The sequence below is a fragment of the Medicago sativa genome, chromosome 4 (assembly GCF_051527215.1).
Source record: "Medicago sativa cultivar Bolivia chromosome 4, Bolivia_mono, whole genome shotgun sequence".
Classification (NCBI taxonomy): domain Eukaryota; kingdom Viridiplantae; phylum Streptophyta; class Magnoliopsida; order Fabales; family Fabaceae; genus Medicago; species Medicago sativa.
The window spans coordinates 29,091,895-29,114,187 of record NC_140752.1 but is presented as its reverse complement, the minus strand read 5'-3'; the positions used below and the strand labels follow the sequence as shown (position 1 = coordinate 29,114,187).

Below are 22,293 nucleotides of genomic sequence, written 5' to 3'. Positions count from 1 at the left end.
TGGTTCAAAGAGGATCAAACTAAACTCTCGATATGATGTTAACAATATAGCTAATCGGAGAGAATAACAAAGAGACTGAAAAAGACGGTTAGGGTTTCATAGAATACCAATAGCTTAACATTAAAAAAATTTAAGAGATAGTATATAGAAAACCTAATAGACTATTAACTTAGTAATATAAATGTCCAATAACTTAAAACCAAAACTCACTTCACTTTTTTTTTTGTTTGAAGTTATTGATACCCGCCTGTATATGAATACTAACTGCACGAACAATTACCAAACTAAGAATTGAGACGTAGCTGGGGTTTTCAATCTTAACTGTTGGGAAAATAAATCCTATATCCATTATCTAAAAACATACATTCAACTTCCACAACCCTTTCTTTTTATTTTCATAATATGATAATAGTCTCTTGTAGTGTATGAGATAAATCATTGAATAAATGTTAGTTGTTAACAAGTTATGTTAGTAGCTAAAATTAATGATTACGACAGAAGTATTGAAAGCTACACACCAATAGGATTTTTATGCAAGTAAACCAGTACATAGAACCTAAGCAATGAAATAAACACCCGGAGCCTAAACTACGGATAGGAAATAAGCATGCAAAGATTACATAGTAATGAATTACAATTGTATATCTTCACACACACCAAAATTGTTTAAAAAACTAATTCACCATAAAATAAAAAATTCGGACTAAATTGAGAAATGAATACAAAACAAATACATGAATTGACCTCACCAAATGGCACGGTCTCTTGCACATTACCAGCCACCATTGAGTGCATCAATAATTGACTTTGCATAATTGCCATTTCTTCACTCCTAGATGCTACTAGACTTCGTGGTGGTATTGTTGCCGCCATTTCGAGTTGAACTTGGTTTTGAATTTGAATTTGACATCCAAACACTTCCAAACGTCTACCAATATCCTTCAAATTATGGTCAATCAGCCAAAAAAGATAACTCAAATCATTTGCGACATATTGTCTGCCACAACCTTACCCTCATTAAGATATTGAGTATTGTCATCTCTTGCTCCCTATTTTGTTTTATTTTTTTCTTCAATTTCTCTTCAGCCTTCAGAACCCTATGTATCAAAAAACTCTCATGGCCCATCATTGATTATGTTTTCGTATTTTTATTATGTATAGGTTTTTGAGTATAATATACATCTAACTATTCTGTTTTCTAGGAATGCTTGCATATATTTTCCTTGTGGGAACAAGATGGATATTCCTCCAGAAGCTATGAAAATGTTGAATCAGATTGAAGAAAAGAAAACATTACTACTGAAGATTGAAAAAGGAAGAAAAAAAGTTACTAAACATATGAAGTCTCAAGAAAAGTTCAAGAAAAAAGAGTTGAGATATAAAAAACATATAGATACAACAATGAAGCTTTTGGCCTAGGCATTGGTACAAAATCCAGAGATTGGGACACCTATGCTAGACGTAGGATCGATTGATGTGAGCACGCTATCCAAAGCTCTAAGCTCAATGAACAAAAGCATAGAAAATAAAACACATCAATCTCCTAAGTCTAGCATAGGTGTCCCAATCTCTGGATTTTCTAACAATGCCTTGACCAAAGGCTTCGGTGTTGTATCTATATGTTTTTTATATCTGAACTCTTTTTTCTTGAACTTTTCTTAAGACTTCTTCAGATGTTTAGTAATTTTTTTTCTACCTTTTTCAATCTTCAGTAGTAATGTTTTCTTTTCTTCAATCTGATTCAACATTTCCGTAGCTTCTGGAGGAATATCCATCTTGTTCCCACAAGGAAAATATATGCAAGGATTCCTAAAAAACAGAATAGTTAGATGGATGTTTATCCTCAAAAAGCTATACATAATACAAATACGAATATAAAACATAATCAAAGAAATGCAGAACTCTCGTAAAGGCCATACACTATGGCACAAGCCTCAATACCACTTAGGGTGCTAAGTTCAACAACCTTTTTGAATAGACTCTTCTTCCTTTTTTTGTATGTTGCTTTCCTAGCAGCATCATTGACAATGAAGGCATGTTTAACCTTACTTCTTCTACCCATGGTTGTGACAAGAGCAAAGGACAAAGAAAATTGAAAAAATAAAGTTGATTGTTGTTGTATTTTTTGTTGTGAATAATGTCTCGTTAATTTTTGTTTATATAGACCAATTTGATATGCATGATTTGATTTCAAGATGATATTTGGCGTATGTGCTGACTAATATCCAACTAGCATTTGAACCGTAAAATATCACATTATTGACATACCATCCAAGTAGGATGTAAAAAAGCAATTGAATTTATGGCATTCAATTTAGAAATTTAGAATATTCCAAGAGGATTTCATTTTACAGTTAGTTATTTATCTTTTTAAAAGGAGCCGTTAGTTTTAAATATCATATATTAATAGTATAATCTGGTATAAATTAAATAAGAATTCTTCAGATAAAAAAAACGGTATAAATAAGAATTTGTTAAGGTATTATATATTTATAGTATATTAATAAATAAATTGAGGGGATTTTATTAGTACAAATTTTAAAGTGCTTTTATTTTTTGACCAGAAAAATTATAAATGCTTGATTATTTGATTGATAATATTTAGAACCCAATTTTTGGATATAATAATTTAATGCATATCCACAATCAATGAAATTCTATTTTATTTTCTCTATCAACCATAACCGTTTAATCACATGATCTTAATCATAATTACTTTTATTAAAATTTTGTAGTTTTATTTTGTTTTAGTAGAAAATAGGACTTAAGGCCTATAACGCCCCGGCCGTTAACAACAAAAATTGTGTCTGTTTTTTTTTTTTTTTTGAAGAATTGTGTCTGTTTTTTTTTAAAGCAACTCAAGCCATGAAATAAGTAATTCATGATCGTCTTTAATTTGAAACTAGAGTAAGTAGTTTTCTTTTGAAAACTTTTCACAAAACGAAAATCTTAGCCCAGTATTATATTTTATGAAATAATTTATGGTGAAGAGAGTGTGGATTGGCTCCTAGTATATGTTTTGATGATGTTTTTTTATTAGATTAATTAGATGTTGATTATACCTTCTGTTTTTTTTATTCTTTAGCTCTGGTGTGAAAGCACCCCTGCAAATCTCTAGTATCGAGTCTCCTATATTAATGTCATTGTTCAAAATTGTGTTTAGCAGTTTTCTTGTGAGTTAAGTATTTTAATACTACATATTTGGTCGTTTGAGTCGATTCTAGCTTGGTATGAATCGTATCACTCAAGCCTTCGGGTTGTTATGATCACTCAAGAGCTACACTTAATACAACTCAAGCATTATATGACTCGTATCACTTTGAAACGATTCAAAAGTTTTGTTAAAACCCTTGATTCGATTCAATTAACCCCTCATGTTATTGGCCTAATTGATATGTATCAATATTCTTTGATTCGTATCAATCTTCATATGCGATCTCAAGATACAATTCAAACTCCTTCCTTTGGAGGTTTACATCGATTCAATCTTCATATGGAAATTGTTTGAATTGCATCAATGTTCATCTAAATCGTATTCATCTTTATCCTATCCAAAATCCCGTTTTTACACTATTGAATCGAATAAATCTTTCACTTAGTCGATTCAAACTCGTTATTTTCGACTAAAATTAGATCATTTCACTTACACCTATAAGATTTATTTCTCTCAAGGGTCTTGGTGGTAGATCAAGGACCTGAAGAAAAGAAAGCACTTTTCACCTCCAAAGGGCTTTTTGGTGGTTGTTTCTCAACTATACAAAGATTCAAGGGGATCAGAGCTTCAGACATAGCAAAGATGAATTCTCAGAGTAGAAGTTCTAGGGATTGCATGGAAGCTTGAGATTCGAAGACCTTGTGGGTGTCCACTTTCAAGAGGTCTGTAAGATTGGATGTTGTGTGATTTCTTAGCATAGAAGATTATGGGATGAAAGGAATCTTTGTAATCATACTTTGTAAACATTTTCCATAATAGTGGAAGATCGTGATAGAGGCGTTTTCTATCACGAAGGGAGGATGCACCCCTGTCAAGGACGAAAAGGTGGAACCTCTATAAATCTCAGTATTTTTCCTTTCCCAATCCTTTTCGATTTTCGCATTATAATTGTATATGAATTAATTGCGTGAAGCTATCTTAATTTGATTATGAATTCACTATTTTACATTACCTAATCTTAATTACATCAATTGAGATTCTTTCAATTCAATTCTCTCACAATCAAATTTGAAACTAAGCTTCAAGCAATTGATTCATATATCTTGCGTTCATTTGTTGTTAGTGTGATTTTTTGTTAATAGGTTTGGTTTGAGATAGTTTAGTTTTTCAATTCGAATGTGTGTGTTGATTGTTAAATTGTATTATAAGATTCAATATTGAACCTCTCAATTCATATTTGAATCTTTGTTTTCCATCATTGTCTTACTTTTTCTATCAGCATCAAACATGATTCAATAATCATAAATGATATTAACTCATGCTTTCGCAAATTCTTTTGAAATCAGAAAATTCTATTCACCCCCCCCCCTCTAGCGCACTTCCTGAGTGGCAAAAAGATCTTTGTCTCTTCACTAACGGTTAACTACCGGAAGAGTCGATATGATGAACAAAGAGCCAAAGGAGGCTTACAATATAGCTCATGTTTTTTACGATGAAAATTATGACTATTGGAAAGAGTTTATGAGTGTTTAAATTCAATCGGTCGATATGGATGTTTGGAATGTCATTGTCAACAGCCGGTTTGAACCGCAAGTCGATGTTGACGACGTCATGCAAAATATGTCTAAATTCAATTTGAGAGCGAGGAATATACTCATTTCTGCCAATGGCATAAACTAGTATAACTCGGTCTCACATTGTTAGAATGTTATGTAAATGTGGGACGCCTTTGAAACTCTCTATGATGGTACCGTGGATGTTAAGAAATAAAAAGTCAACACCCTCATCCAACAATATGAGCTCTTTCACATGGAGGATGGTGAAACCATCTCCTCCATGCAAATGAGGTTCACTCACATGAAGTACATATAATAGTCACAAGAAAGGGGGGGGGGGGGGGGGTTGAATCATGACCCTTTTTAAAATTTAATCATGTTCTTAAAAATACTTCTCAAGTTAAAACTTGGAAGGACAAAGTTTAAGCAGACTTCAGAATATTTTGAAGTGTTAGTATAAAACATAAAAACAAAGATGTATAAGTGTGTGTGAAGTGTATACTGTAAATAAAGAGTATATGGATAGAAGATTATGACACAAATGAATTATAGTGGTTCATCCAATGTGCGCTAGTCCACTCCTCACAAGTGTGAGAGTTTTCCAATATGATGTTTGAGACAACCTTCTCAACTCCTGCACCGTACAACCTTGTTCCCCTGGAAAAACTACAACCTGTATTCTATAACCTCAACATGCTCACAAGTTCTTTTGCTAAGACACACAAGACCTTACAACTCTTTACTCAACCTACAGCTTAATACCGGATGGTCGGATTAGGCAAGTGTACCAAATTGTTTACCAAGTAATAAAGTGATAAGTATAGTGTCGTATCCACAAGGATTGTCGTTTCGTCCAAACAATTCTCGTTACTTATTTTAAGTTGATGATATAGAATTAAAGAGTTAAGGGTTAGATATTGCAATTTTTATCTGTTTACAACATAGCAAGTAACCTTGTTTGGTTGCAGAAAAGTCAGCAGCGGTTAGGATTCTTTGAATCCCCCTACTTATTTTCTTGGATATTAAATAACAGTCATGTCACACTTAGTTATTTTAAGTAAACTATAGAAGTGATAAGGTCGTTGAGAGGTTCTAACCTAGTCAGTTGTCAAGTTGCACCTGCTGATCTCATGGTGAACCTCACGTGTGGGGTCTATACTATGTCAGTTGATCTAGGCCTTTCCTTCTGATGGTTAATTGCACCTGCTGATCGCACGGTGATCCTTACGAGTGGGGTCTTGCTAATGCAAAGGTGATTGAAGAATAAACTTCAATTGGTGTTCCTAGGTTTCCAGAGGCAATGAAGGCCAATGTTCCTGAAGGTCTTCCCATCTATGAATCTTAGGACACTCATAGCACACTATCCTTCTCCCCTAAGTAGTTCTTAAAACGCGGAGCCCTATCAACTTCTACCTTACCTAGAGGTCGAGGACAATGGCCTTACGAGGATTACTCCCTTTGGTGCTTGTTTCCCTGATTAAATAACTTGTTACATCCTAGGTTCAACATATTTTACTCAATATTAGCAATGTCACCTCCTAAGTACTTACTACTAGGGTCAACTCGGTTTCGGTATCTTTCGTCTAGTTACTTAATCACTTACTTCCTAGACAGGTAGTTATTAATATAAGGATATAAATATCAAGATATAAGCATCTAGATAGTAATAGCAATGTTAGGTGTTGTCACAACCTAACTACCTAATATAGGGTTGCACTTCGCCAGAATAAATTAATCCAAATAAAACTTAATAGCGAACAGAAAATATACTAAAATAAATGACATTAAATTAAATAATTATCCAGCAAAACAAATCAGGTTAATCTTAGAACCCTAGCGTATTAATATCTAAGACAAAATACAAAAAGATAAAAACATGTCGTAGAAAAAGACAGGAGAAGATAGAACTCCTCCTTGGTTCCTAGCATCGCCTTCCTCTTGAACTGCTCCAATTCTGAACGAGAACTTGCAAATGAGGAATGAGGTATAGGGAAAGTTTCCACTTAACTTAATCTAAAAACATGGGCTTCCAGAGGCGAAAAAGTCATGAAAAGTGACTTTTTTTTGCAAGAAACGTGGCGCCTACACTACTACAAAATGGTGCAAAAATGGCACCCCTTTAATAGCGCTTAGAGCCATGCACCTGGCGCATGTTCCTGCCAGGCTGAGGCGCCTAGCGCCCCCTGGCATGCGCCTGGCGCTTTAGTGAAATGGTTAAGTTAGGGGAGAATGAATTTTAGAGTATAAAGTGAAAATAAAATTAATTATGAATGGTTCTTTAAAAAATAATTAGGTTAAAAAGGAACGAGGAACATCCATTTTCAAATTCAAGGAGAACAAAATTGTCAGAGAATGCAGAAATAGGAACCAATAAATAATATTGCCTATAAATTATTTAAGTAATATTATTATTTTTTTTGAGCAAAAAAATGTTTGAGTGTTGAAGAAAAAAGCTTTGCGGGGTACTCTTATTGGTGGCTGGATTTTAGTTCAATTTTTTACGGGGATGCTCATATGAGATATAGTAGAAGGGCATATGTATCATTCTAGTGTGATGAATTTTATATCTTATTGTTTATTATGGTGGCTTGACGATCGTTATCAATAGAACTTATGTATATGTGTTTGTTTTGGGTTATGTTGGAACATCTATGTGATAATCAAGTTGGTTACATATTCTTTTATTTCATTTTGTTGTTTTTTTGTTTTGGAATACCACTTAAAATATCATTTTGTCATTGTTTTATGTTGTTTTAGACTTTAGCAGTGGAAGTGTCTTCCTGAATTTACTAGAAGTTAGTTTTCCCTCTTTGCATTATATCATCTTTTGTGTGTGTTATTAAGAGAGAGAAAATATGAATGAAAAGTGATTATTCATTACTTGTAAATGAAGGTACAATAGGTTTATATAGAAAGATGAAGGTACATGATAAGCTACTATAGTAATACTACACTATAGTGTAACTAAACACTCTATATCTCAGTTGCTTGGGGCGCAAGTTATATCTTCATTATGTGTATTCTCCAATAGCCCCCCCAGAAGCTGGAGGTTGGTAAATATCCAGCAAGCCCATCTTGGATAAAAGAAAAGTGAAAGGTTGAGGATGAAGAGCCTTGGTGAAGAAATCAGCAATTTGCTCTTGAGAGGAAACTGGAAGAAGTTTGAGGATTGTAGACTGTAGTTTTTCTCTCACTATGTGGAAATCAATCTCCAAGTGTTTTGTGCGTTCATGAAACACAGGATTAGTGGCTATATGCAGAGCGCTCTGGTTGTCACAAAAAAGAACAGGAGGTCTGGTGCAGGAAATATGGAGGTCTTGGAGAAGGTAAATCAACCACTGAAGTTCACAAGTGGCTGAAGATAGAGCCCGATACTCAGCTTCTGAAGAGGATCTAGAAACAGTTACTTGTTTCTTTGTTCTCCAAGAAATTAATGAGTTCCCTAAGAAGAAACATTGGCCACTGATGGATCTCCTAGTATCAACACAACCTGCCCAATCTGCATTTGAGTATCCTTGCAAGTGAATAGGAGAATTTCTGGCGAAAAATAGACCTCTGCCTGGACAATTTTTCAAGTATCTCAAAACTCTCAATGCAACAGCATGATGAGTTTGTGTTGGAGCAGAAAGAAACTGACTCAATTGTTGTGTGATATAGGTAATATCTAGTCTAGTGGTGTTTAGATAGAGTAGTCTACCAACCAGTCTTCTGTATGAAGAAATATCTGGATAAGGCAATGCACCATCGTTGTGTAACTTGATAGAAGGGTCAGAAGGGGTGGATGCATGCTTAGATCCTATAGTTCCTGAATCTACAAGTAAATCTAAGCAGTATTTCTTCTGACAAATAGAAATGCCAAGACGTGAATGAGCCACTTCAAGGCCAGGGAAGAATTTTAACTGTCCCAAATCTTTAATTTTGAACAAAGTGTCCAAAATAGATTTAATGAAAGTAAATTCTTCTAAAGAGTCACCAGCAAGAATAATATCATCCACATATAAAAGTAAAATGGTGTAAGAAGTGCCAGTTTGCTTGATGAAGAGAGAATGATCAGAATTAGCTTGAGTATAGTGGTGTTGAATAAGAACAGAAGTCAGTTTATCATACCACTTCCTACTTGCTTGCTTGAGACCATAGAGAGATTTATTGAGTTTTCAAACTGTGTTAGGGTTTTGAACTGAAAGGCCTGGAGGTAAAGACATATAGACATCTTCCTGTAAATCTCCATGAAGAAAGGCATTATTAACATCAAGCTGATGAAGATGCCAGTTCTTAATGGAGGCTAAAGCAATAACCATTTTGACAGTTGTGACCTTTGCAGCTGGGGAAATTGTATCAAAATAGTCAAGATCTTCTATTTGTGTGTACCCTTTTGCAACCAAACGCGCCTTGTATCTCTCAATGCTTCCATCAGTATTACGTTTGATTTTGAATACCCATCTGCATCCTATGGGTTTCACATTTGGAGGTAAACTCACAAGAGTCCAAGTACCAGTTTGTTTAAGAGCCATCAACTCAACATGCATCGCTTTCTTCCAACAATCAAATTTGGTGGCTTCAGCATAATTTTCGGGCTCATTATGTGTATATAAGTATAAGACAGAAGAAGAGAAGGGGGATTCTTGATCGGGACCTTGATTACGAGGAGCCGTGATCAATGAAAATCAATGGAGAAAAAGCAAGAAAAAACATAGTATGAAGAAAACTTTGAAAATCAGAAGGAGAAGAGGAAGACGAAGCACGTAGCTTCGAAAAAGCAAAAGAATCAAAGAAACAAAGCTTGATTGTGAAGAAATCAAGCACAAAAACGTAGAATCAAGCACAAAATCATGAAGATTCCGTGAAGAAATGATGAAAAAGGTGCAACGGAAGTTGGTTAGAAAAAACGGTTATGGATCGTAACAAACTCCTCCATTGAAGGAGAAGAAACTGATACCATATTAAGAGAGTGAAAATATGAATGAAAAGTGATTATTCATTACTTTTAAATGAAGGTACAATAGGTTTATATACAAAGATGAAGGTACATGATAAGCTACTATAGTAATACTACACTATAGTGTAACAAAACACTCTATATCTCAGTTGATTGGGGAGCAAGTTATATCTTCATTATGTGTATTCTCCAATATGTGTGAGAATGTGTTTGATTTGAAATTAATGGATTGTTTTAGGCTCTATTTCACAAAATTGCAGTTTGATACTCATCTAGTAGAATTATATGTGCAAATTGACAGTGGCGGTGATGTTACATTGGTCAATTTTTTTATTATACAATGGTTGTCCGCAACACTTGGTGATGTAGGAAGACTAGCTCCACGTATTGAAGACGAAGTGGCAATTAAGAAAGACTTAATGGAAATATTGCAGATTTGACATCCGGTGTCTGATTGACTATTAATATAATTTTTCGAAAAGGGAATCGACCCACGAGTAGAACTCATCACTCTGCCATGATGTGTGTGCAATTTAAGCCATCTGAGTTCACTGAAGACCCGAAACATGATTTTATTATTTCGGCCCAATTTTATTATTTTTACGTTTTGTTTTTTGTTTGGATTTTCATGTTTATTTGTTAAATCTCTTAAATCATTATTTTGTGAATTGAGCCTATATGTATCAAATATGATCAAACTAAGATGATAAAAGAAACAACTTTTAGGGAATAATCAGTGTCATGACTTATGTTTCCATTGAGAGACATGAAATAAATCTTACTTGTGTTATAGCCTATTTGGCTCTTTGATTATATCATTATATGACAAACTACTATTCTTTGGATTAACCTTCTAGACGTGAAGATTGTTTTTTCCGGGAATTGTTTAGACGAAACGACAATCCATGTGGATACGATAAAGTGGTAAGTAGAGTATCGTCTCGACATAGATTGTCATTTCGTCTAAACAATTCCCGTTACTTATTTTTGAATAATAAAATAAAATAAAATGTTAAGGGTTAAGAGATTGCAATTTTATTTTGTTTGCAACAAAGCTAGTTACCTGTTTTAGTTGCAGAAAATGTAAGCAGCGGTTAGGATTCTTTAAATTCACTCTATTCATTTGTTGGATTTGCGTAACAGTCAAGTCTTATTCAAGATAATTCATGTAAGGGCTCAGTAGCGGATCTTAAAAAAAAATTAGGGGGTGCCAAAAATTGAAACACATTGGTATAATTAATTTAACTTAGAGGTGCCAAATGATTTGAACAATTTGTTTTTATAGGGACCAAATGGTTTAGGTTTTGAGAGTTTATTTTTTAACCTAGCATAAGAAAAAGGAAAAAAGAAACCAAAAAGAGTGAACAGGGATTGAATCGACCACAATCAACAATTTGTTTTTATAGGGACCAAATGGTTTAGGTTTTGAGAGTTTATGTTTTAACCTAGCATAAGAAAAAGGAAAAAAGAAACCAAAAAGAGTGAGCAGGGATTGAACGGACCACAATCATGTTGTTAAATGTTAAAAGAGCTATGTTACCACTAGGATGGGAAGCAATATTATATGCAATACTGCATATTTAGTAGATATATCAAAATACAGGGGGAGCCATGGCCCACTTCGGCTGCTGAAGAGATCCCCACTGTAAGGGCTATTTAAGCGATGACTTTGTGGGACGTAATAGTCTAATCAGTTGTCAAGTTGCACCTGCTAATCGCAAGGTGATCATTACATGTAAGGTCTATACTATCTCGGTTGATTAAGGTTTATCCCTCTGCCTGTTGAGTTGTACCTGCTGATCATGTAACACCCTAAACTCTAAAAGCGATAAATTACGCTAATGATACAATCATATCAAGAATCTAGATGTTACTTCGCCAATAATTCACCAAAACATGCATAAATAATTTTCTTAAAACATCACAACGGAATAAAAACGTCAGCACGTCAACATAAAATCACCTCAACAATCATCCATAATAAAACATGTCTCCAAGTAGTCATGTCATCATACAACTCAAGATATCACCAATACATAGTCTCAAAAATCTCCAATAGACATAGTAAAGATAACAATAAAGACCGACCCCTAATCAGAGACCTAAAGTTTATTTCATATATTGTTTATATCAAAAATCTCTAACAGACATAATAAAGATAACTCAATTTATTGTTATCCTTTCATATATATATATATATATATATATATATATATATATATATATATATATATATATATATATTCCGATTTAACTCCTATACTTTATTCTTCATTCGGATTAACATACCGATCCACCTTCTTCCGTCCCTTTATTTAGTTCAATGAGCGCCCCCTTTATTAATTTAGAATTGAAAATCTTCTTCAAAAAAAATTAGAATTGAAAACAACTAGATATTTTGCAATTAACATAAGAACTAGTATCTACTTCTAAGAGGTATCATTCTTATGGGGAATCTTTCAATTGACTAACCAATTCAATATATAGAATATATTTATTAATAAATATTTTCTATATTCTCTAATAGATAGAATAAAATTCTTATTAATTATATTCATATTCTTATTAGTAATTCATATTAATTATCAGTAAGAAATGAAAATATTATAGAATAAACTTTAAATTAATATAAAAACGAATAGAAAAATCAAAAATTGGGAATCATAGAAACAAAATTAGTCTATCCATAAGAGGAGATGCGATCATATGAAAAATATAGCCGATTCTTTTCTTTGCTTCATTTACTGGCCATCCGCCGGAAGTTCCGGGTGTGAAACCGATATTTTAGCAACAAATCTAATAAATCTAAGCGTAGTGTTAGGTGAATTAATTTTTTTTGGAAAGAGAGTGTGTGCGAGTTGTTTATTTCAAAGAATAGATTGGATCCAACCAACTGCACTTTTTTCGTTATAACTAGAAAAACGTGCATGATCCGGCGAATGACTTCTTACTAAATAAACCAAAAAATAGTTAAGAAGGTATATCTACTTTGATTCACTATCAACCAAGAATTTTAGAGCATTACCATGGTTAAAGCTAACCATTTTGAAGTTTAGACGCAATGTAGTATTCTTTCTACCACTATGTTAATACGGAAATTGGAATTTTTTCCGATATAGAACACTCATGTCAATAAAATGACTTGAATACTCTTTACGATTAAAAATAGGAAAAACAGGTGTTTTGTTTAATGTCCCCTTTTATACAATGCGGAATTGATGACCTATGTATAAAATTATCAGAATTCTTTGGACTTGAATAAAAAAAAAAAACAACTTTGCTGACAATTATTTGTTTGGTCAGAAGAGTCCTCCAAATATTTATTTGTTTTGGGTTATGTTTGAACATCTATATGATCATCATGTTGGTTATATATTCTCTTATTTCATTTGTTTTTTTGTTTTTTGTTTTGGAATACCACTTAAAATATCATTTTGTTGTTGTTTTATGTTGTTTTAGTAGTGGAAGTGTCTCCTCTTTGATACTATGTTTCATTATAGCTCTTTTCTTGTTTTGATCTCTCATTTCTGTTTACAACATCAGTACCTTATACGGTTTGTTTTCAGTACCATTGGAATTGAGTAATGTGGGAACATGATTTTCATCACAGAAACAACCATTTTATGGAAATGCCTATTAAGTTGAGTTTGTAACTTGTATAATTTTATTTTCTATAAGTTCAAAATGCTTCTAGTACCCTTGAACAAACAAATTAGAAGCCGATTTTACCTTGACGAAGATGATATGATCCAATTTACCTGTAACAATTGAAATTGTGTCATATGTATTTAAATACTATATGGTGCTCTGAGGTTGATATTTTTTAACTATTTTATAGTTTGACATGCTTGTAAGCATTGGTATTAGTATATCAATATTAAAAAAAAAACAATAAAATGGAAAGAAGCCATGGGTATAGCACTAGTGTTTTGTCCAACAATCTGAAAAACCACTGGTATAGGCTACTGTGACGATGATTTTCTGTTGGTTAGAATAGGTATTTCGGCCTATAGCGACGGTTTTGTACACTTTGCCTACAAAACTTTGCTGTCCCTATAAGTCAACGGTTTTGTAACCTTTAGCAAGGGAATTTTGTTGTCACCAAGTCAATTATCTTTTAGAGTGTATAGGAATATTAACTGAACAAACAATCAACAGAAGAAAACTCTCATCTTGAAACGCCAATTCCAAACTAAAAATTGAATCTTAACTTGGTTTTTTAATCTTAGTTGCTGGAAAATATCCCTTATCAAAAAACTTGACCATGAATAAACTTGCTCCTTTTTCCCCCTCTGTTGCTCTTCTTGAGTTTGGCTGTTAAATAAAAACTGCATTTTCAGCACAGAATGTTGACATTTAATTTAGACATGTATTTCTGTGTGACTAAATCTAAGAATAGTTTTTTTTTTTGACACGAGGTGAATAATATACGAGATAAATCATTCGATAAATGTTAGTTATTAACAAGCTATTAGTAGCTAAAATTAATGAATACCTGAAAAGTATTGAAAGCAACACGCATATTAGATTTTTTATTCAAGTAAACCGGTACATAGAACTTAAGCAATAGTGATTTTTTATTGAAATAAACACAAGAGTTTGGACTAAATTAAGATTACACCGTAATGAATTACGTTTGTATCTTCGCACACATAAGAAATAATTAAAAAACTAAATCACCATAAAATAAAAAAATGGGACTAAATTGAGAAAATTAAAGATCCTTCAAGGTAGTAAATCAGACCAAAGTCCAGAACTGACCTCACCAAATGGCACTGTCTCTTGCACATTACCAGCCACCATTGAGTCCATCAATAATTGACTTTGCATAATGTCATCATCATTAATAGGTATCCCAACATGGCCATGACCCATAATTGCCATTTCTTCACTCCTAGATGCTGCTAGAAGTGGTGGTGGTATTGTTGTCGCCATTTCGAGTTGGACTTGGTTTTGAATAGCCATGATTTGATTTTGATCATTGTTATCCCATGCTTCCAAACGTCTACTAACATCCTTCAAATTGTGGTCAATCAACCAAGCAAGATAACTCATATCCATTGTTGACATATTGTCATGCACAACTTTACCTTCATTAAGACATTGACTCATGAGTATTGTCATCTCTTGCTCCCTATTTTCTTTTCTTTGTTTCTTCAATTTCTCTTCAGCCTTCAGGACCCTTTGTGTCAAGAAAGTCTCTTGGTTCATCATTTTCTTGCACTTTTGAAACTCGTGCATCGTCATGAATTTTGAGAGCACAGATTGGACACCCTCTGGTAAAGGCCAAATCTCAGGTTGAGGCTCATAAGGTCCATACACTATGGCAAAGGCTTCAATGCCACAGAGGGTGCTAAGTTCAGCAACCTTTTTCAATAGACCCTTCGTTCTTTTCTTGTATGATGCTTTCCTTGCAACATCATTGACAATGAAGGCAAGTTTAACCTTACTTCTTCTACCCATGGTTGTGACAGGAGTAGAGGACAAAGAAAATTGAAAAAACAAAGTTGATTGTTGTGGTATTTCTTGTTGTGAATAATGTCTCGTTAATTTTTGTTTATATAGACCAATTTGATATACATGGTTCGATTTCTAGATGATATTTGGTGTATGATGACTAATTTCCAACTGGCATTTGAGCTATAAAATGTAACATTATTGACATACCATCCAAGTAGGATGTAAAAAAGCAATTGTATTTATGGCATTCAATTTATAAATTTAGAATATGGTAAATAATTTAAATGACACAGCTGGTATGATATTATCTTATCATATGTATCAAAAATCATATTGTTTTTGAACGGATGTATCACAATTCTTCTCTCTATCGATTCATGCACATAAATATATTCTAATAGGATTTCATTTTACCGTTAGTTATTCTTTTTTTAAAAGGAGCCGTTAGTTTTAAATATCATATATTAATAGTATAATATATTTTTTTGGTAGAAATATTAATAGTATAATATGGTATAAAAGGAGCTGTTATGGTATTATATATTTATAGTATATTAATAAAAATATTTCAGGGAGTTTATTAATACAAATTTTAAAGTGATTTTATTTTTTGACAAAAAAAATTACAAGTGCTTGTTTGTTTGATTGATAATCTTTAGACACCAATTTTCAGATATAATAATTTAATGCATATACACAATCAATGAGATTCTGTTTTATTTTCTCTATTAATCATAACCGTTCGATCACATGATCCTAATCATAATTGATTTTATTAAAATTTTGTAATTTTATTTTGTTTTGGTAAAAAAAAAAAAAAAGGACTAATGGCCTTTATAGGTGCGAAATAGGTGCATTAACTTTTTTTTGGTAGTGGATTGGTGCAGTAACTATCCAATAGAATTTTTTTTTTTTTTTTACATGATCTGCATAATATATGAGAAAAATGATTACTTATTTTAGAGTTAAATATAGGTAGTCAAGACAAATGGTTAATGCAAAATAGCGTTGAAAGCCACACACCAATACTCTTTTCTATTCAATCATACAAGTGTTTTTTTTAAACAATGTAATTTAAAAGCATATAAGTAAAAGTGTTTTTTTTAAACAATGTAATTTAAAAGCATATAAGTAAATATGTGAAACCTAAGCCACCCATGATGACTAAATCACGCATATGGATCAAAGATGTAATGATTGATCACATAATAATGACTTATGATTGTGTTTAACATACCCAAAAAAAAAAAAAAATATATTAAATCATCATAAAATTTAAAACCAGAACTAAATTATGATAGATCCACCTCAAAGAGTATGCGAAACAAATACATGTATTCATTTAAGGTAGTAGATTCTGCAAAACTCTAGGATCGACCTCGCCAAAGGGCACCGACTCATCTCCATTACTATTCATCATCAAGCCCATAAAAGATTGACTTTCAATGTTGTCGCCATTATTCATGGGCATTCCAGCATTGCCAGAACCCATCCTTTCCATTTCTTCATTACTGAATGTAAATGGTGGTGGCATTTGGATTTGAATTTGACCACTATTATCCTCTGCTTCCAACCTTCTACCAACCTCCTTCAATTTGTGGTCAATCAACCAACAAAGATGTTTTGAATCAACCAATGACATATTATTCTGCATAAATTCACTTTTAAAAAGACATTGATTCATGAGCATTGTCATCTCCTTCTCCTTATTATCATGCCTTTGTATCTTCAGTTTTTAGAACCCTTTCTTTCATGTAAGTCTCTTGATCAACCGTTTTGTTGCTCTTCTTCCGCCCAGTCATTGTTCTGAATTTTGAGAGCACCGTTTGAACTCCCTGTGGTGATGGCCAGATCTCTGGTTGAGGCTCATGGGGTCCATAAACTACTGCACAAGCTTCAACTCCACACAAAGTGCTTAGTTCATAAACCTTCTTCAGTAGACCCTTCCGCCTTCTATTGTATGTTGCTTTCCTAGAATCATCATCGACAATGAAGGCAAGTTTCACCTTTTTCCCAGTCATTGTTGTGAAAATAACAATGGAAAAAGAGAATTGAGAAGAAAATTTGATTGTTATGGTTCTTTTTTGTTGTGAATAATGTCTTGTTATTTTTGGTTTATCTTTATCTTTATACTAACAATTTAGAGTTTTTAGAAATAGCCTATTCCAAAATCCTCTCCTCTAAAGATGTCCACATCATCGTAATCCTACTTGGCATTTGTTCCAAATATTTCTCCTAATTTTTAATACAAGCTTAATAATTATAATTATTATTGAAAACCGTTTTTTTTAAACATTAAATTGTACATAAAATACATAGTTGGTTACAATCAAATAATTATTAATATAATAATTGTTTCGATTAAAATTTATATGTTACATTAAAAGTTTGTACGTTACAATCAAATAATTATTAATATAATTATTATTCGATTAACATTTATATGGTACATTAAAAATTTGGTAGGTTACAAAATTATAATAAATAACTTGAATAAATTATATTTTGAATTTTGGTCCGTTACACTATGACAGTAACCTACTAATTAAAAATTTAATTGTAACAATTAGTTTTTAAGGTTATATAATTAATTTTTATTCGTTACAAAATTATATTACTTAATATTAATAATATATTATTAAATTTCAAATGTTATGAAGTTAATTTTTTTGTAGATTACATGTAATATAATCTAATCGTTTAATGCACATTTTATAATATTAAATACATGACTACTAAAAAAAGGTCGTTTCCGGATGGAATTTCGGACGGTTTTGGGACGGAATTTACGGAAATTTCCCACGGATTTCGGACGAAAATCTATTTTCGGACGGAATTCGGACGAATAGGGCGTTGTCCGAAACAACCGCGTCGCAAATCGTATTTTCGTCCCAAATTCCATCCGAAATATATTTCAGACGGATTTCACACGGTTTTCACACAGACACGGTTGTGGGTTATTAGACTAACTTTCAAACGAAATTCGGACGGAATTGAATTTAATTTCCTACGGATTTCGGACGGAATTGAATTCGATTTCCTACGGATTTCAGACGGATTTAAGATGAATTTTCCAACGATTTTCGGACGGATTTAATTTGGTTTAAAATATTTTCCACGCTTTACGGACGTGGTTATAATTTTTTATTTCATTTTACAAAATTGCCACAATTAATATTTTTTAATGAATTTGAGATAAATTCCAATATGTAAAATTTATATTCAATAATACATACTAAATCAAATAAAAATAAATAATAATACAAGAGTAAACAAATGCTCAATGTCTGACAAAATTATGTAAACTAGATTCATACAAGTGCTCAATGTTCTAACACAATATATCACAAACTAACATGACTAATTTGTTCATTAGTCAATACTCAACAATAAAAGTAACACAATCAACTGCACAAGCAGGGATATGGGAGACAACGACTGCCCTCTAAATTGGCTCAGAGATGTACTTTGGCCTGTATTCGGAATTTTCTGCGTAGTTTTTCCTCTCTTGATACATCATACCTCTGAATCTACCTTCTCCCTTGATTTCAAAAATTTGGCGAATCCTAGCATCATATTTAGGTTGCCATTTACAATACTTCTACAAAATTGCACCCAATTAACATGTTAGCAATTCAAAACTTTCAAGAGTCTTTAATTGTTCAGTAAATTACATGTAACTAATGAAAAAAAAAAAACACTTAGATAAAGTACATGAGAATTAAGCTCCCTTAGACAATTCATAATTTCATGAGGACCACAACGTGTGTGAAGACTATTTTTCATGCTATGGCAGATATTATTGGCCAACGTGTGTGAAGCATAATTCTCCCCTATTTTTCATTTTTACTCCTGATTTTATAGTCATATTTCTAATATGTTGACTGTATGCATTGTCCTATTTATATTTCATCAAATCACCAAGCAGATGGAATATTATTGACTCTGCAAGTACCATATATATGGACCACCCTCAAGTAGCCTACTACATCAAACTCATACATAACATAAACTACATATTAGCCATATTAAGGTTAAGCTGTTATTGACACGAAAATGCAATCATCAACAGAAATACAAATAGAATAAATTTACATAATTATTATTTTCATGTGCAACACTGGTTAAAGATAGTTATTTTTAATAAGATTACTTTCTCTGAATTCATGTTGAACCAACTGTAAGGTATATGGTGGAAGGAACTTACCTGCCAATTATCATGCCCATTAACCACCTACTCAATAAAAAAAACCCCTATAGTCTGAAACCAAACATGGAAAGGATTAGGACTAAAATAAACTAGGCAAACACACTGCCATAAAAATAAATAACAGCACCTAAATGAAGATAGCAGCAGTAACAGTAAAAACAACACACTGTCTGCGCCAAACAGCAGCAAAAAAACACCCATCTCAGGACCAGTAGAATGCAGCTTCCTTCAAGGCAAAAACAGCAAGCAAACAGGCCGATCAGCAGCAGCAGCAGAAAATCAGAATTGTTGCATTAAAAAGTGCAGCACCACTTGGACAAACCTATGACATTGTGCTTAAAACAGAAAACAATATTACCGCATCAAACAATCCGTCGGGCACCAACTCCATTCAAAAAACATACATGCCAGAGTCGCTCGAGTATACTGATACTAGTTCTGTAAATTTGCAATATTGAATAAAGGAATAGTAGTACATATCCAACTGTATTCCAAGGGAAACGTATACAATTCACTGTCATTTAGCTCGGTGTCAAAAAATTGTACAAAATAAACAAAGGCATAAGGAGAAAAATTTATCATCATTCCAATTGTATGAATAACAGATACAGAATAACAAGAAGGGTCATTCAAAATTGAAGAAAGATAGAAAATTTCAGAAAATAACAAAATTTAAAGAAACCCCAACCTGGCACTAGGAGGTCTTCTTGGAACTTCCGGTTCAAATTCAACAGGCAAACCAAGAAAACCATGAAAACGATCAAAAGTAACATGAGTAACATGTTAGGTGATAATTCAACAATAAAACTATGCAGAAACAATGTCAGAGCACTCACTTAAACTCAGACCATATAAAAAACCCATAACTTAACTAAATGAAAGACCAAAATTTAATTATATATTTCAACAGCAAACTTGAATCCATGTCTAGGTGGTAAAGCACAATAAAAACCCTAATAAGTAAAACAAAGTAAACCCTAAAATTGAACCAAAAATCATACAAGTTTAAGGGAACATGGTTGATTTCTTGAAGAGAAGACATATTATGATAGAGAGAGTGAATGGTAATACCTTAAAAAGCTGGAGAAATTAAAAAAAAAAACTGAGAATCCAAACTGAGATCTGAAGAGAAGAGAAGCAAACCTTGAAGGGCTTGAGACATGATTGAAGAGATTGAAAACGTGAATGAAGAGTTTGAGAAAGTTTTTGGAAGATATTGATTGATTAGCTTCAGAAATTGATTTCATTAGGGTTGTGAAAGAGGGGAAAGTTTTTTTTTTGACAGATTAAATAGAAAAGGTGAACACACACTGAAAATTCCAAGTGAGAAAAGCGGGATATGAAATTTTCCAAATTAAAACCCTCAAATATTAACCGTCCGAAATCCGTCTCAAAATTTCACACGGATTTGGGACGGATTTGTATTTTTAAGAAAATCCGTGCGAAATTCGTGGGAACAACCCTTGTTTGAACATGCCATAAATATTTCAGACAATTTTGGGACGGATTTGGGACGAAAATTTCGCTCCGTTAAAACTGTCCCAAATCCATCCGAAAAAATCAGACGAATATGCTTCCGTCCGAAAATTCCGTCCGAAAACACAGTTTTTTTAGTATACGTTGATAATATTCATTTTAAAACGGTCAAATTAATAATTAATAGATATTTACCGTTATGGCACTACTTTTCTATATAAATAGAAACGCTTTTCGGTACGAGTACACAACAATCACAAAATATAGTTCTTCTTTTTCTGTTCTCTGGTTCTCTGATATCTATATTCTAAGTTATTTCTGTAATTTTTCTATTGCAAAGAAAAATGTCAACGAAACACGACTTTATCTCTGATGTTTCGCCAAGAAAACAATCGTGGACATTAGTTGTAAGGGTTGTTCGTGCTTGGTTTGTTCAAGACTACAAAAATAAAAAAACTACCATTTTCTATGAAGTTGGTTCTAATGGATCGAAAGGTACTTTTTTCATACCGTTTTTGTTTTTTGTATTTTTTTGTGTAAAATAGTGTTTTAATCTTTGTTATCTAGGGTGATCGAATAGGTGCATCTATACGAAAAACATTGATCTACAACTTCAAGGAGCAACTCCAAGAGGGAATGGTGTTCACGATTTCCTCATTTGATGTTGCTTGCAACAATGGTTCGTATAGACCATCACACAATGAATACAAACTGAATTTTACAATAAGCACAAAAGTCAAGATATCTAAATTTTCTTTGGTCCCTACAAACATGTATTCGTTTACACTGCATATGATGTTTTCAATGATTCTTACGACATGAAATGTAATTTGAATCATATTTTTATCATCAAACTAATTTCAAACCCCCATCCCTTTCTAACAACATGAAATAAATTATATATTGATGTAGTTGGTGTCTTGACTGGGGTGGATTTTGTTTGTATAAAGACGTCAAATCAATTATATTAAAAACCGTTCAAGCACAAGATGTGCCGAACAAAGGAACATACAAAGTTCAAGATGCATAGATACAAAAGAACCAAATCATGAGGTAGAATAACCAAGACAAGTAGAAAGATTATTCCACCAACATTTCAACTCAAAATACGTACATAATTTCTTAGCATTTTGTAACCAGTAAACGAGAATTGTAAATTTATCTAACAACACCATAAATTGGTTCTTGTGACAAAAATGTAAGAATTTTTGTCTTTCCAAATAATCCAAATGCAAGTCAACAAAATCAACTGAAAACTAAAACAAACTTTTTTTTGGAACAATTGAGAACCACTGAAATACCCTCACAATAATTAATTGGAAGAACACAATAATTCCAACCACTTTAGAATATCATGTCATATGCTACCAAAGAATTCACACTAAAAATAAAAAAGATAATTTTCCTCTTTTTCACATCTGCCAGAACATAAAGATAAGTCCATATTTTAAATACTCCATCAAGCTAAGTTGCCATTTGTTAGAATTCAGATATTCAAGAG

At 32.6% G+C, this 22,293-nt stretch overlaps 1 long non-coding RNA gene and 2 pseudogenes across 1 annotated transcript; all 3 read right to left on the bottom strand.

Annotated features, from left to right (window-relative positions):
* Positions 1-14,253: 14,253 nt before the first annotated feature.
* On the bottom strand, positions 14,254-15,157 carry LOC146927573 (agamous-like MADS-box protein AGL80 pseudogene; annotated as a pseudogene).
* Positions 15,158-16,275: 1,118 nt separating this feature from the next.
* Positions 16,276-17,190, bottom strand: LOC146927572 (agamous-like MADS-box protein AGL80 pseudogene; annotated as a pseudogene).
* A 1,131-nt stretch (positions 17,191-18,321) lies between these two features.
* On the bottom strand, positions 18,322-20,921 carry LOC146927571 (uncharacterized). Its single transcript, XR_015008208.1, has 3 exons — positions 19,444-20,921; positions 19,314-19,367; positions 18,322-18,707 (listed from the first exon to the last, which is right to left on the bottom strand). It is a non-coding gene; the product is annotated as an uncharacterized LOC146927571 (long non-coding RNA).
* Positions 20,922-22,293: the final 1,372 nt, after the last annotated feature.